We start from the raw sequence: 12,140 nt of genomic DNA, 5'->3' as shown, positions 1-12,140 counted from the left end.
ATACTCCAGGTGCGGTCTCACCAAGGCTCTATACAATTGCAGCAATACATCTTTACTCCTATACTCAAATCCACTTGCGATGAAGGCCAACATACCATTTGCCTTTCTAATTGCTTGCTGCACCTGCATGCTAACTTTTAGTGACTCATGAACAAGGACGTCCAGGTCCTTTGGACATCAACATTTCCCAACCTCTCACCATTTAAGAAATACCCTGTCTTTCTGTTTTTTCTACCAAAGTGGATATCTTCACACTTATTCACATTAATCTTCGATTCAGTTAATTTCGAGTATTACCTCTTTATTAATTCTCATTTCTTTGAGTTCCTCATTTTTACAAGTCCTTTGCTTCCCTAGTATTTCTGGGAGATTTTCTGTATCTTTCTCCATGAAGACAGACACAAAGTAATTGTTTAGTTTCTCTGCCATTTCCCTATCCTCCATTATAAATTCTTCTGTCTCCACCCGTAATGGAATCAAAGAACAAAGAAAATTACAGCACAGGAACAGGCCCTTCGGCCCTCCAAGCCTGCGCCGATCCAGATCCTCTACCTAAACATGTCGCCTATTTTCTAAGGGTCTGTATCTCTTTGCTTCCTGCCCATTCATGTATCTGTCTAGACACATCTTAAAAGACACTATCGTGTTCGCATCTACCACCTCCGCTGGCAACGCGTTCCAGGCACCCACCACCCTCTGCGTAAAGAACTTTCCACGCATATCCCCCCTAAACTTTTCCCCTCTCACTTTGAACTCGTGACCCCTAGTATTTGAATCCCCCACTCTGGGAAAAAGCTTCTTGCTATCCACCCTGTCCAGACCTCTCATGATTTTGTACACCTCAATCAGGCCCCCCATTTGTGCTTGCCAATCTTTTCCTTTTCACATACCTGAAGAAGTTTTTACAGTCCACCTTTATGTTTCTCACTAGATTGCAGTCATAATCTCTTTTCCCTTTCTTTATCAGTTTCTTGGTCCTCCTTTGCTGGATTCTAAATTGCCCCCAATCCTCAGGCTTATCACTTTTTCTGGCAACCTTATAAGCCACTTTCTTTGATCCAATGCAATCTTTAACTTCTTTTGTGGAGAGAGACGCAGAGTTAATGTTTCAGGTCAGTGACCTTTCATCAGAACTGTTCTGATGAAGGGTCACTGACCTGAAACATTAACTCTGCTTCTCTCTCTACAGATGCTGCCAGACCTGCTGAGTATTTCCAGCACTTTATGTTTTTCCAGAGTCTGGAGACAGACAGACAGAGAGAGAGAGAGCACAACGGGAGCGGAGAGAGAGAGAGCATGGCAGGAGTGGAGGTTTAAAAAGCACGCCAAAAGGGACAGAGTCAGAGACTGGAGACAGACAGACCTAGAGAGAGCACAGCGGGAGCGGAGAGAGAGAGAGAACACAGCAGGAGTGGAGAGAGAGAAATCACAGCGGGAGTGGAGGGAGAGAGCACGGCAGGAGCGGAGGTTTAAAAAGCGGGCCAATAGGGACAGAGTCAGAGGCCGGAGACAGACCGACTGAGAGAGAACAGGGGAAAAATCGAAAAGTGACATCAGAGTGGCGTCACAATCAACAGAGAGAGCAGGGACACAGAAAGCAGCCCGGGTGATTATACAGATAAACTTTCAATTTAATTTAATTTAAATCAAATATAGAATAAGACTTGATCAATTTATAAGTATATAAACTGAAACCTAAAGTAGATTTTATAATTTATAATACAGAGAGGGAGAGAGAGAGACCAGTAGGGAGTGTATTAGTTCAACTAGGACAACTTAATACACAATTAGGGTTTATCAGTATTTGTAAGGTTTACTAATAGTGGTAAGGTTTATTATTGGCAAAGCTTTATTATCATTAGGAAGGTCTAATAGACTCATGGAGTGCAGATTACAAGTTGAGTATGGAGATTCGAGTTTGGTGAGTGGCAAGTTCGGTGAAGGGGGAGGAGGTGCTCCATTTTGCCTTTTTTTTCTATTTTTTTAACCCTCCAGTATTTGGTTCTTGCTTCAGTGCAGTGGAAGGAGCTATTTGGTGAGTACCTGGTAAGCTATTCTACTTATAATACATAGTCTGTAAAGTTAAGGTATGGCAGGGCAGCTCTGCCGAGTGGAATGTACATCCTACAGTATGTAGGAAGTCATGGACACACCATATGTCCTAGACGAACACATCTGCAGGAAGTGTCACCGGCTGCAGAAGCTTGAGCTCTGGGTTTCGGAACTCGAGCAACGGCTGGAGTCACTGTGGTGCATCCGCGATGCAGAGAACTACATGGATAGCACATTTAGGGAGGTGGTCACACCGCAGGTTAGGAGCATCCAGGCACATAGGGAATGGGTGACCGCCAGGCAGTCTAAGAGAACCAGGCAGGCAGTGCAGGAGTCCCCTGATATGATCTCACTCGCTAATCGGTTTTCCATTTTGGATACTGGTGAGGGTGATGGTTCCTCAGAGGAGTGCAGTCAGAGCAAAGCTCGTGGCACCACAGGTGGCTCAGCTGCACAGGAGGGGAGGAAGAGGAGTGGAAGAGCAGTAGTGATAGGGGATTCATTATTTGGGGAACAGACAGGCGTTTCTGCGGCAGTAAATGCGACTCCAGGATGGTGTGTTGCCTCCCTGGTGCAAGGGTCAAGGATGTCACGGAGGGGCTGCAGGACATTCTTCTGGGGGAGGGGGAACAGCCAGAGGTCGTGGTCCACATTGGTAGCAATGACATAGGTAAGAAGGGGGATGAGGTCCTGAAAGCAGATTTTAGGGAGCTAGGAAGGAGATTAAAAAGCAGGACCTCAAAAACAGTAATCTCAGGATTACTCCCAGTGCCACGTGCAAGTAAGTATAGGAATAGGAGAATTGAGCGATTGAACATTTGACTGGAGAACTGATTTAGGAGGGAGGGCATCAGATCTCTGAGACATTGGGACCGGTTCTGGGGCAGGTGGGATTTGTACAAGATGGACGGGTTGCATCTTAGCAGGACTGGGAGGAATATCCTTGCAGGGGAATTTGCTAGTGCTGTTGGGGAGGGTTTAAACTATTATTAGGGGGATGGGAACCTCAGAGGGAGCTCAGATTGGAGGGAAGTAAAACTGGTAACTAGTCAGGGGTGTGAGAACCAGGAGCAAGTATTAGAGAGGAATACCGAGGTGCACAGAATACTGGGGAGATAAATAGCACGAGAGTAGGGAATAGTACGTTATTAGGTGGGGTCAGAGTAAGGGAGAAAGTAATAAAGTCTGAATCAGGGTTAAAGTGGATGTATGTGAATGCACGGAGGGTGGTTAATAAGACTGGTGAGGTACAAGGGCAGATTTTCATGTGTAAATATGATGTTGTGGCTATAACAGAGACCTAGCTCAAAGAAGGACAGGACTGTGTGTTAAATATTCCTGGATATCAAGGTTTTCAGGAAAGATAGGAAAGGGAAAAAAAGGGGGAGGGTGGCAGTATTGATTAAGGAGAGCATTGCAGTGCTGGAGAAAAAGAATGTCCCAGAGGGGTCGAGGACAGAATCAATTTGGCTCAAGCTAAGGATCAAAAGAGGTGCAGTTACATTGCTCAGTGTTGTCTAGAGGTCACCTCTAGGAAGGATGTGGAGGAACAAATTTGCAAGGAAATTACAGAGAGGTGCAAAAATTATTGGGTAATTTTAATGGGGGACTTTAATTATCCAAATATAGACTGTGATAATAGTGTAAAGGGCAGTGAGGGGCAAGAGTTCCTAGAGTATGTTCTGGAAAATTTTCTACACAGTATGTTGCTCGTCCAACAAGAAAGGAGGCACTGCTAAGACCTGTTTCTTGGAAATGAGGTAGGCCAAGTATCAGTAGGAGAGCATTTAGGGGATAGTGTTCATTGTATCATAAGGTTTAGGCTGACTATGGAAAAGGACAAAGAACAATCCAGGGTAAGAATAATTAACTGGGGGAAGGCCAACTTCAGTGGGAGCTGAATGGAGCTGGGCAAATAAATTGGAGTCAACTGCTGGTAGAAAAACCGGTAGATGAACAATGGGCTACCTTCAAAGAAGAGATAGTTCGGGCACAGTCGAGGTATGTTCCCTCGAAGGGGAAAAGTAGAGCAAACAAATCCAGAGCTCCCTGAATGATTAAAGAGGTAGAGATTAAGATAAAGATGAAAAAGTGCTTGTGACAGATGCCAGGTAGAAAATACTATTGAGAACCAGGCTGAATATAGAAGGGTTCCGACGAAGGGTCACTGACCCGAAACGTTAACTCTGCTTCTCTTTCCACAGACGCTGCCAGACCTGCTGAGTGTTTCCAGCATTTCTTGTTTTTATTTCAGATTTCCAGCATCCGCAGTATTTTGCTTTTATTATATGAATATAGACGGTCTGGAGGAGAAGTAAAGAAGAAAATAAGAGAAGCAAAGAGAGAACATGAGAAGAGACTGGCAGCTAGCATTAAAGGAAATCTCAAAGTTTTCTATAGGCATATAAATAGTTGTTGTTGCGACCATAGTCCCAAAGGACCGTAGGCATCTCTCCCATTTGAGCAAGACGGTTGGCGATGTATAGCTTGAAGGTCATCACTCCACAAGCATGGGGTAAGGCAAGGAGGCAGATCTCCATGAACTACCACAGCTAGTAAGGGGATTGAACCCACGCTGTGGGTGTCTTTTGGCATCACAAACTAGTCATCTAGCCAAATGAGCTAACTGACCCCCACATATAAGTAGTAAAAGAGTGGTAAAAGGAGGTGTGGGGCCAGTTAGAGACCAGAAAGGGGATTTACACATGGAGGCAGAGGGCATAGCTGAGGTATTAAATAAATACTTTGCATCTGTTTTTACCAAGGAAGAAAATGCAACCCAGGCAATGTTGAAAGAGGAAGTAAGTCAGACACTACAGGGGTTTAAAATTGATAAAGAGAATATCAGATAGGCTGTCTGAACTTAAGATCAAGCACCAGGGGCCAGATGAGATGCATCCAAAAATATTGAGGGAAGTGAGGGTGGAAATCGCAGAGGCGCTGGCCATAATTTCTCAGTCTTCCTTTGACTCAGGGGTGGTGCCAGAGGACTGGAGAATTGCAAACGTTACACCCTTGATAGAAAAGAGTGTAAAAGATAAGCCCAGCAACTACAAGTCAGTCAGTTTAACTTCAGTGGTGGAAAACCTCTGGAAAAAATAATTCAGGACAAAATCAAGAGTCACATGGACAAATGCAGGTTAATTAAGGAAAGCCAGGATGGACATCTTAAGGGAAAATCATGTTTAACTAACTTGCTAGAGATTTATGAGGAGATAACAGAGAGGGTTGATGAGGGCAATGCTGTTGATGTGGTGTACATGGACTTTCAAAAGGCATTTGATACAATGCCACACAACAGAGCAAACTTGCAGCTCTTGGAACAAAAGGGATAGTAGCAACATGGATACGAAATTGGCTGAGTGACAGGAAATTAAGAGTAGTGGTTAATGGATGTTTTTCGGGCTGGAGGAAGGTTTGTAGTGGAGTTGCCCAGGGATCAGAGTTGGGACCCTTGCTTTTCCTGATATATATTAATGTCCTAGACCTTGGTGTACAGGGCACAATTTCAAAGTTTGCAGATGATAGGAAACTTGGAAGCATTGTGAGCTGTGAGGAGGATAGTGTAGAACTTCAAGAGAACATAGAAAAGTTGGTGAGATGGGCAGACAGGTGGCAGATGAAGTTCAATTCAGAGAAATGTGAGGTGATTAATTTTGGTAGGAAGAACATGGAGAGACGATATAAAATAAAGGGTACAATTCTAAAGTGGGTGCAGGAGCAGAGGGACCTAGGTGTATATGTGAATAAATTATTAAAGGTGGCAGGACAGGTTTAGAGAGCAATTAATAAAGCATACAGTATTCTGGGCTTTATTAGTAGAGGCATAGAGTACAAGAGCAAGGAAGTTATGTTGAACTTGTATAAGACACTAGCTCAGCCTCAGCTGGAGTATTGCATCCAGTTCTGGGCGCCGTACTTTAGGAAAGACATGAGGGTATTGGAGAGAGTACAGAAGAGATTCACGAGAATGGTTCCAGGGATGAGGAATTTCTGTTATGAAGATAGTTTGGAGAAATTAGGACTGGTTTCCTTGAAGAAGAGAAGGCTGAGAGGTGATTTGATAGAGGTATTCAAAACCATGAGGGGTCTGGGCAGGGTAGATAGAGAGAAACTGTTCCCACTTGTGAAAGGATCGAGAACGAGAGGGCACAGATTTAACGTATTTGGTAAGAGAAGCAAAAGTGACATGAGGAAAAACTTTTTCATGCAGCGAGTGGTTAAGGTCTGGAATGCATTGCCTGAGCAAGTGATGGAGGCAGGTTCAATTGAAGCATTTAGAAGGGAACTAGAAAGTAAGATGAAAAGGAAGAATGTGCAGGGTTATGAGGAGAAGGCAGGGGAATGGGACTGAGGGAATTTCTCTTTCAGAGAGCCAGTGTGGACATGATGGGCTGAATGACCTCCTTCTACACTGTAGCGATTCTATGATTCTTTGTTAGTTCAGATTTCCTGCATCCACAGTATTTTGCTTTTACTTTAATGTCTTTTGTTATCCATGGTTGATTCACCTTTCCTGTTGGGTTTTTGTGTCTTAAAGGAATTTATATTTGTTGTGGACCATGTAATACTTCTTTAAATACTAGCCATTGTCTGTCTGCCATCAAATCGTTTAATGTATTTTCCCAATCTATAGTCAATTTGCCCTCATATCTTCATAGTTTCCTTTGCTCAGATTTAAGACCCTAGATTCAGAATGAATGATATCACCTTCAAACTTCATGTAAAATTCTTTCATATTATGATCACTATTTCCCAAAGCCTCCTTTACAGCAAGGTTATTAATTAGCCCTTTCTCACTACATAATACTAAATCTAAAATAGCCATTACGGAGACGTGGATATCACAGGGGCAGGAATGGATGTTGGATGTTCCGGGGTTTAGATGTTTCAAAAGGAATAGGGAGGGAGGCAAAAGAGGTGGGGGAGTGGCATTGTTAATCAGGGATAGTATCACAGCTGCAGAAAGGGAGGTCATCGAGGAGGGTTTGTCTACTGAGTCATTATGGGTGGAAGTCAGAAACAGGAAAGGAGCAGTCACTTTGTTGGGAGTTTTCTATAGACCCCCCAATAGCAACAGAGACACGGAGGAACAGATTGGGAGGCAGATTTTGGAAAGGTGCAGAAGTAACAGGGTTGTTCTCATGGGTGACTTCAACTTCCCTAATATTGATTGGACCTCCTTAGTGCAAATAGTTTGGATGGAGAAGTTTTTTGTCAGATGTGGCCAGGAAGGTTTCCTGACTCAATATGTAGATAGGCCGACTAGAGGGGAGACTATGTTGGACTTGATGCTTGGCAACGAACCAGGCCAGGTGGCAGATCTCTCGGTGGGAGAGCATTTCGGTGGTAGTGATCACAACTCCCTGACTTTTACTATAGTCAAGGAGAGGGACAGGAGCAGATGGGATGGGAAAATATTTAATTGGGGGAGGGGGAATTACAATGCTATTAGGCAGGAACTGGGGAGCATAAATTGGGAACAGATGTTCTCAGGGAAATGCACGACAGAAATGTGGAGGTTGTTTAGGGAGCACTTGCTGTGACTGCTGGATAGGTTTGTCCCGATGAGGCAAGGAAGGGATGGTAGGGTGAAAGAACCTTGGATGACAAGAGATGTGGAACATCTAGTCAAGAGGAAGAAGGAAGCTTACTTAAGGTTGAGGAAGCAAGGATCAGACAGGGCTCTAGAGGGTTACAAGGTAGCCAGGAAGGAACTGAAGAATGGACTTAGGAGAGCTAGAAGGGGACATGAAAAAGTCTTGGCGGGTAGGATTAAGGAAAATCCCAAGGCGTTCTACACTTATGTGAGGAACACGAGGATGGCCAGAGTGAGGGTAGGGCCGATCAGGGATAGTGGAGGGAACTTGTGCCTGGAGTCGGAGGAGGTAGGGGAGGTCCTAAATGAATACTTTGCTTCAGTATTCACTAGTGAGAGGGACCTGGTCGTTTGTGAGGACAGCGTGGAATAGGCTGATATGCTCGAACAGGTTGAGGTTAAGAGGGAGGATGTGCTGGAAATTGTGAATGATATGAAGACAGATAAGTCTCTGGGGCCAGACGGGATATACCCAAGGATATTACGGGAAGCGAGGGAAGAGATTGCTGCGCATTTGGCGATGATCTTTGCGTCTTCACTGCCCACTGGAGTAGTACCGGATGATTGGAGGGTGGCAAATGTTGTTCCCTTGTTCAAGAAAGGGAATAGGGATAACCCTGGGAATTATAGACCAGTCAGTCTTACGTCGGTAGTGGGCAAATTATTGGAGAGGATTCTGAGAGACAGGATTTATGATTATTTGGAAAAGCATGGTTTGATTAGAGACAGTCAGCATGGCTTTGTGAGGGGCAGGTCATGCCTCACAAGCCTTATTGAATTCTTTGAAGATGTGATAAAACACATTGATGAAGGAAGAGCAGTGGATGTGGTGTATATGGATTTTATCAAGGCGTTTGATAAGGTTCCCCATGGTAGGCTCATTCAGAAAGTAAGGAGGCATGGGATTCAGGGAAAGTTGGCTGTCTGGATACAAAATTGGCTGGCCCATAGAAGTCAGAGGGTGGTAGTAGATGGAAAGTATTCAGCATGGAGCTCGGTGACCAGTGGTGTTCCACAAGGATCTGTTCTGGGACCTCTGCTCTTTGTGATTTTTATAAATGACTTGGATGAGGAAGTGGAAGGCTGGGTTAGCAAGTTTGCCGATGACACGAAGGTTGCTGGAGTTGTGGATAGTGTGGAAGGCTGTTGTAGGTTGCAACAGGACATTGACAGGATGCAGAGCTGGGCTGAGAAGTGGCAGATGGAGTTCAACCTGGAAAAGTGTGAAGTGATTCATTTTGGAAGGTCGAATTTGAATGCGGAATACAGGCTTAAAGACAGGATTCTTGGTAGTGTGGAGGAACAGAGGGATCTTGGGGTCCATGTCCATAGATCGCTCAAAGTTGCCACCCAAGTTGATAGGGTTGTTAAGAAGGCGTATGGTGTGTTGGATTTCATGAACAGAGGGATTGAGTTTAAGAGCCGCGAGGTTATGCTGCAGCTCTATAAGGCCCTGGTTTGACCACACTTGGAATATTGTGTTCAGTTCTGGTCGCCTCATTATAGGAAGGATGTGGAAGCTTTAGAGAGGGTGCAGAGGAGATTTACCAGGATGCTGCCTGGACTGGAGGGCATGTCCTACAAAGAAAGATTGAGGGAGCTAGGGCTTTTCTCATTGGAGCGAAGAAGGATGAGAGGTGACTTGATAGAGGGGTACAAGATGATGAGAGGCATAGATAGAGTGGATAGTCAGAGACTTTTTCCCAGGGTGGAAAGGGCTATCACCAGGGGGCATAATTTTAAGGTGATTGGAGGAAGGTTTCGGGGAGATGTCAGAGGTAGGTTCTTTACACAGAGAGTGGAGGGTGCGTGGAATGCGCTGCCAGTGGTGGTAGTAGAAGCAGATACATTAGGGGCATTTAAGCGACTCTTGGATAGGTACATGGATGATAGTAGAATGAAGGGTAGGTAGTTAGTTTGATCTTCGAGTAGGTTAAAGGTTCGGCACAACATCGTGGGCCGAAGGGCCTGTACTGTGCTGTACTGTTCTATGTTCTATGCCTTCTGGAAATCTAAGCCCTATTCCTAATTAGTTCTTCAATGTACTGCTCCAGAAACCCAACTCGTACACACTCCAGGAATTCATCCTCCACAGCATTAGTGCTGATTAGGTTTACCCAGTCCACATGCACCAGTAATTTCCTCATTTATACTGTGCCCAACATTACCACTACTGTTTGGTGGCCCATTAACAACTCCCACCAATGTTTGCTGCCACTTGCTGTTTCTTAACTCCACTCAAATTGATTCTACATCTTGATCATTTGATCTAAGATCTTGTCTCAATAATGTACTGAACTTGTCCCTTATTAAGAGCACTACCCCACCTCCTTTTCTTTTTTGCCTATCCTTCCTAAATGATGAATATCCTTGAATATTCAGTTCCCAGGCTTGGTCACCCTGTAACTGTGTCTCTGTAATAGCAATTAAACCATACCTCTATTTGTGCCTTCAAATCATCTATCTTGTTGCAATTTTTTAACGTTCTGATCCTATTTGATGCTTGCCTTTGCTTCATCAGCCTTCTGATTTTGCTCACTACATTTTTACTTCCTGTTACAGTTTTGCTTCCCTCCAATCTGAACTCCTTGTTAGGGTCCCAGCCCCCGCCACTTTAGTTTAAACTCTCCCCAATAGCACTAGCAAAACTGTCTGTGAGGATGTTAGTTCCAGTCCTGCCAAGGTGCGAGCCGTCCATCTTGTACAGGATCCATCTGCCCCAGGGCTGGACCCAATGCCTCAGAACTTTGATGCTCTCCCCACTACACCAATTCTCCAGCCGCGTGTTCAATCGATCAATTCTCCTATTCCTATGCTCACCAGCACATGGCACTGGGAGTAATCCTGAGATTACTGCTCTTGAGGTCCTGCCTTTTAATTTCCTTCCTAACTGCCTAAAATCTGCTTTCCGGACCTCATCCCTCTTCCTACCTATGTCATTGTTACCAATGTGGACCATGACCTCTTGCTGTTCACCCTTCCCCAGAAGGATGTCCTGCAGCTGCTCTGTGACATCCTTGACCCTGGCACCAGGGAGGCAACACACTGTCTACAGCTGCAGAAACGCCTGTTTGTTCCCCTAACTAACGAATCCCTAATGCCCTTCGACTCTTCTTCCTCCTCTCCTGTGCAGCTGAGCCACCCGTGGTGCCACAGACTTGGCTCTGGCTGCACTCCTCTGAGGATCAATCACCCTCAGCAGTATCCAAAATGGAAAACTGGTAGCGAATGAGATCGTCTCAGTAGACTCCAACACTACCTGCCTGGTTCTGTTAGACTGCCTGGCGGTCACCCATTCCCTCAATGTCTGCATGCTCATAACCTGCCGCTTACCACCTCCCTAAACATGCTACCCATGTAGTTCTCTGCCTCGCAGATGCACCACAGTGTCTCCAGCTGCCACTCAAGCTCCGAAACCTAGAGCTCAAGTTTCTGCAGCTTTTGACACTTCCTGCAGATGTGTCTGTCGAGGACATATGACGCATCCATGACTTCCCACATGCTACTAGATGCACATTCCACTAGGCCAAGCTGCCCTGCCATACCTTATCTTTACAAACTATTTATTATAAGTAGAATACTTAACATTTCACAAATCAGCTTCTTTACCTGTACCGAAGTAGGAACTAAATACTGGAGGGTGAAAAAGGTAGTAAAAGAAAGGAGCACCTCCTTCCCACCCTTCAATGAACTCCCTCATTCACCAAACTCCAGCTTCACACTCTGTGCCAAACCACACTCACTTGCCCAGAGAGGCTAATCTTTAGAACACTGAAGGTGCAGTGAAGTGTGGCCTTCCCCTTGATAAGCTGAACACACTCACAGATGGAGTGATGATGTAAGTTTTAGTCACTAGTGATTGTGAATCCTTTGGTCATAGAGTTATAATGGCACTGAAGGAGGCCAATCAGCCCATCGAGTCTATGCTGGCTCTCTGTAGAGCAATCCAGTCCCATTCCCGTACTCTATCCCCATAGTCCTGCAGGTTAATTCCCCACATGCGCCCATCTAATTTCCTTTTGACACGATTCATTCTCTCCGCTTCTACTATCCTGATGGGCAGTGAGTTCCAGGTTATCACCATGCAGTGTGTAAAAATGTTCTTCCTCATATTCCCCCTGCATCACACTCCCAAAACCTTCAATCTGTGTCACCTAGTCCTTGTACCATTAGGTAATGGGAACAGTTTTTCATTGTCTACCTTATCTAAGCCTGTCATAATCTTATACACGTCTGTCAAATCTACCCTCAACCTCTTTTGTTCTAAGGAGAACAAACCCAGCTTTTCCAGCCTGATCTTGTAACTAAAATCCCTCATCTTTGGAACCATTCTGGTAAATCTCCTCTGCACCCTCTCAAGGACCTTCACATCATTCTTGAAGTGTGGTGAACAGAACTGGATGCAATACTCCAGTTGGTGCCTAACCAGAGCTTTATAAAGGTTCAGCATAACTTCCCTGCTTTTGTACTCAATTCCGCTATTTATGAA

General features: G+C 44.8%; 1 protein-coding gene across 1 annotated transcript in view; it reads left to right on the top strand.

Moving 5' to 3' along the window:
• LOC137346456 (phosphorylase b kinase gamma catalytic chain, skeletal muscle/heart isoform-like) overlaps window positions 1–12,140 on the top strand; it is a 587,631-nt gene that overhangs the window by 204,640 nt on the left and 370,851 nt on the right. The window lies entirely within an intron of this gene.

Source organism: Heterodontus francisci, chromosome 30 (genome assembly GCF_036365525.1).
Source record: "Heterodontus francisci isolate sHetFra1 chromosome 30, sHetFra1.hap1, whole genome shotgun sequence".
NCBI classification, from domain to species: domain Eukaryota; kingdom Metazoa; phylum Chordata; class Chondrichthyes; order Heterodontiformes; family Heterodontidae; genus Heterodontus; species Heterodontus francisci.
The sequence above is the reverse complement of the archived record's forward strand: the minus strand, read 5'-3'. Positions and strand labels throughout refer to the sequence as shown.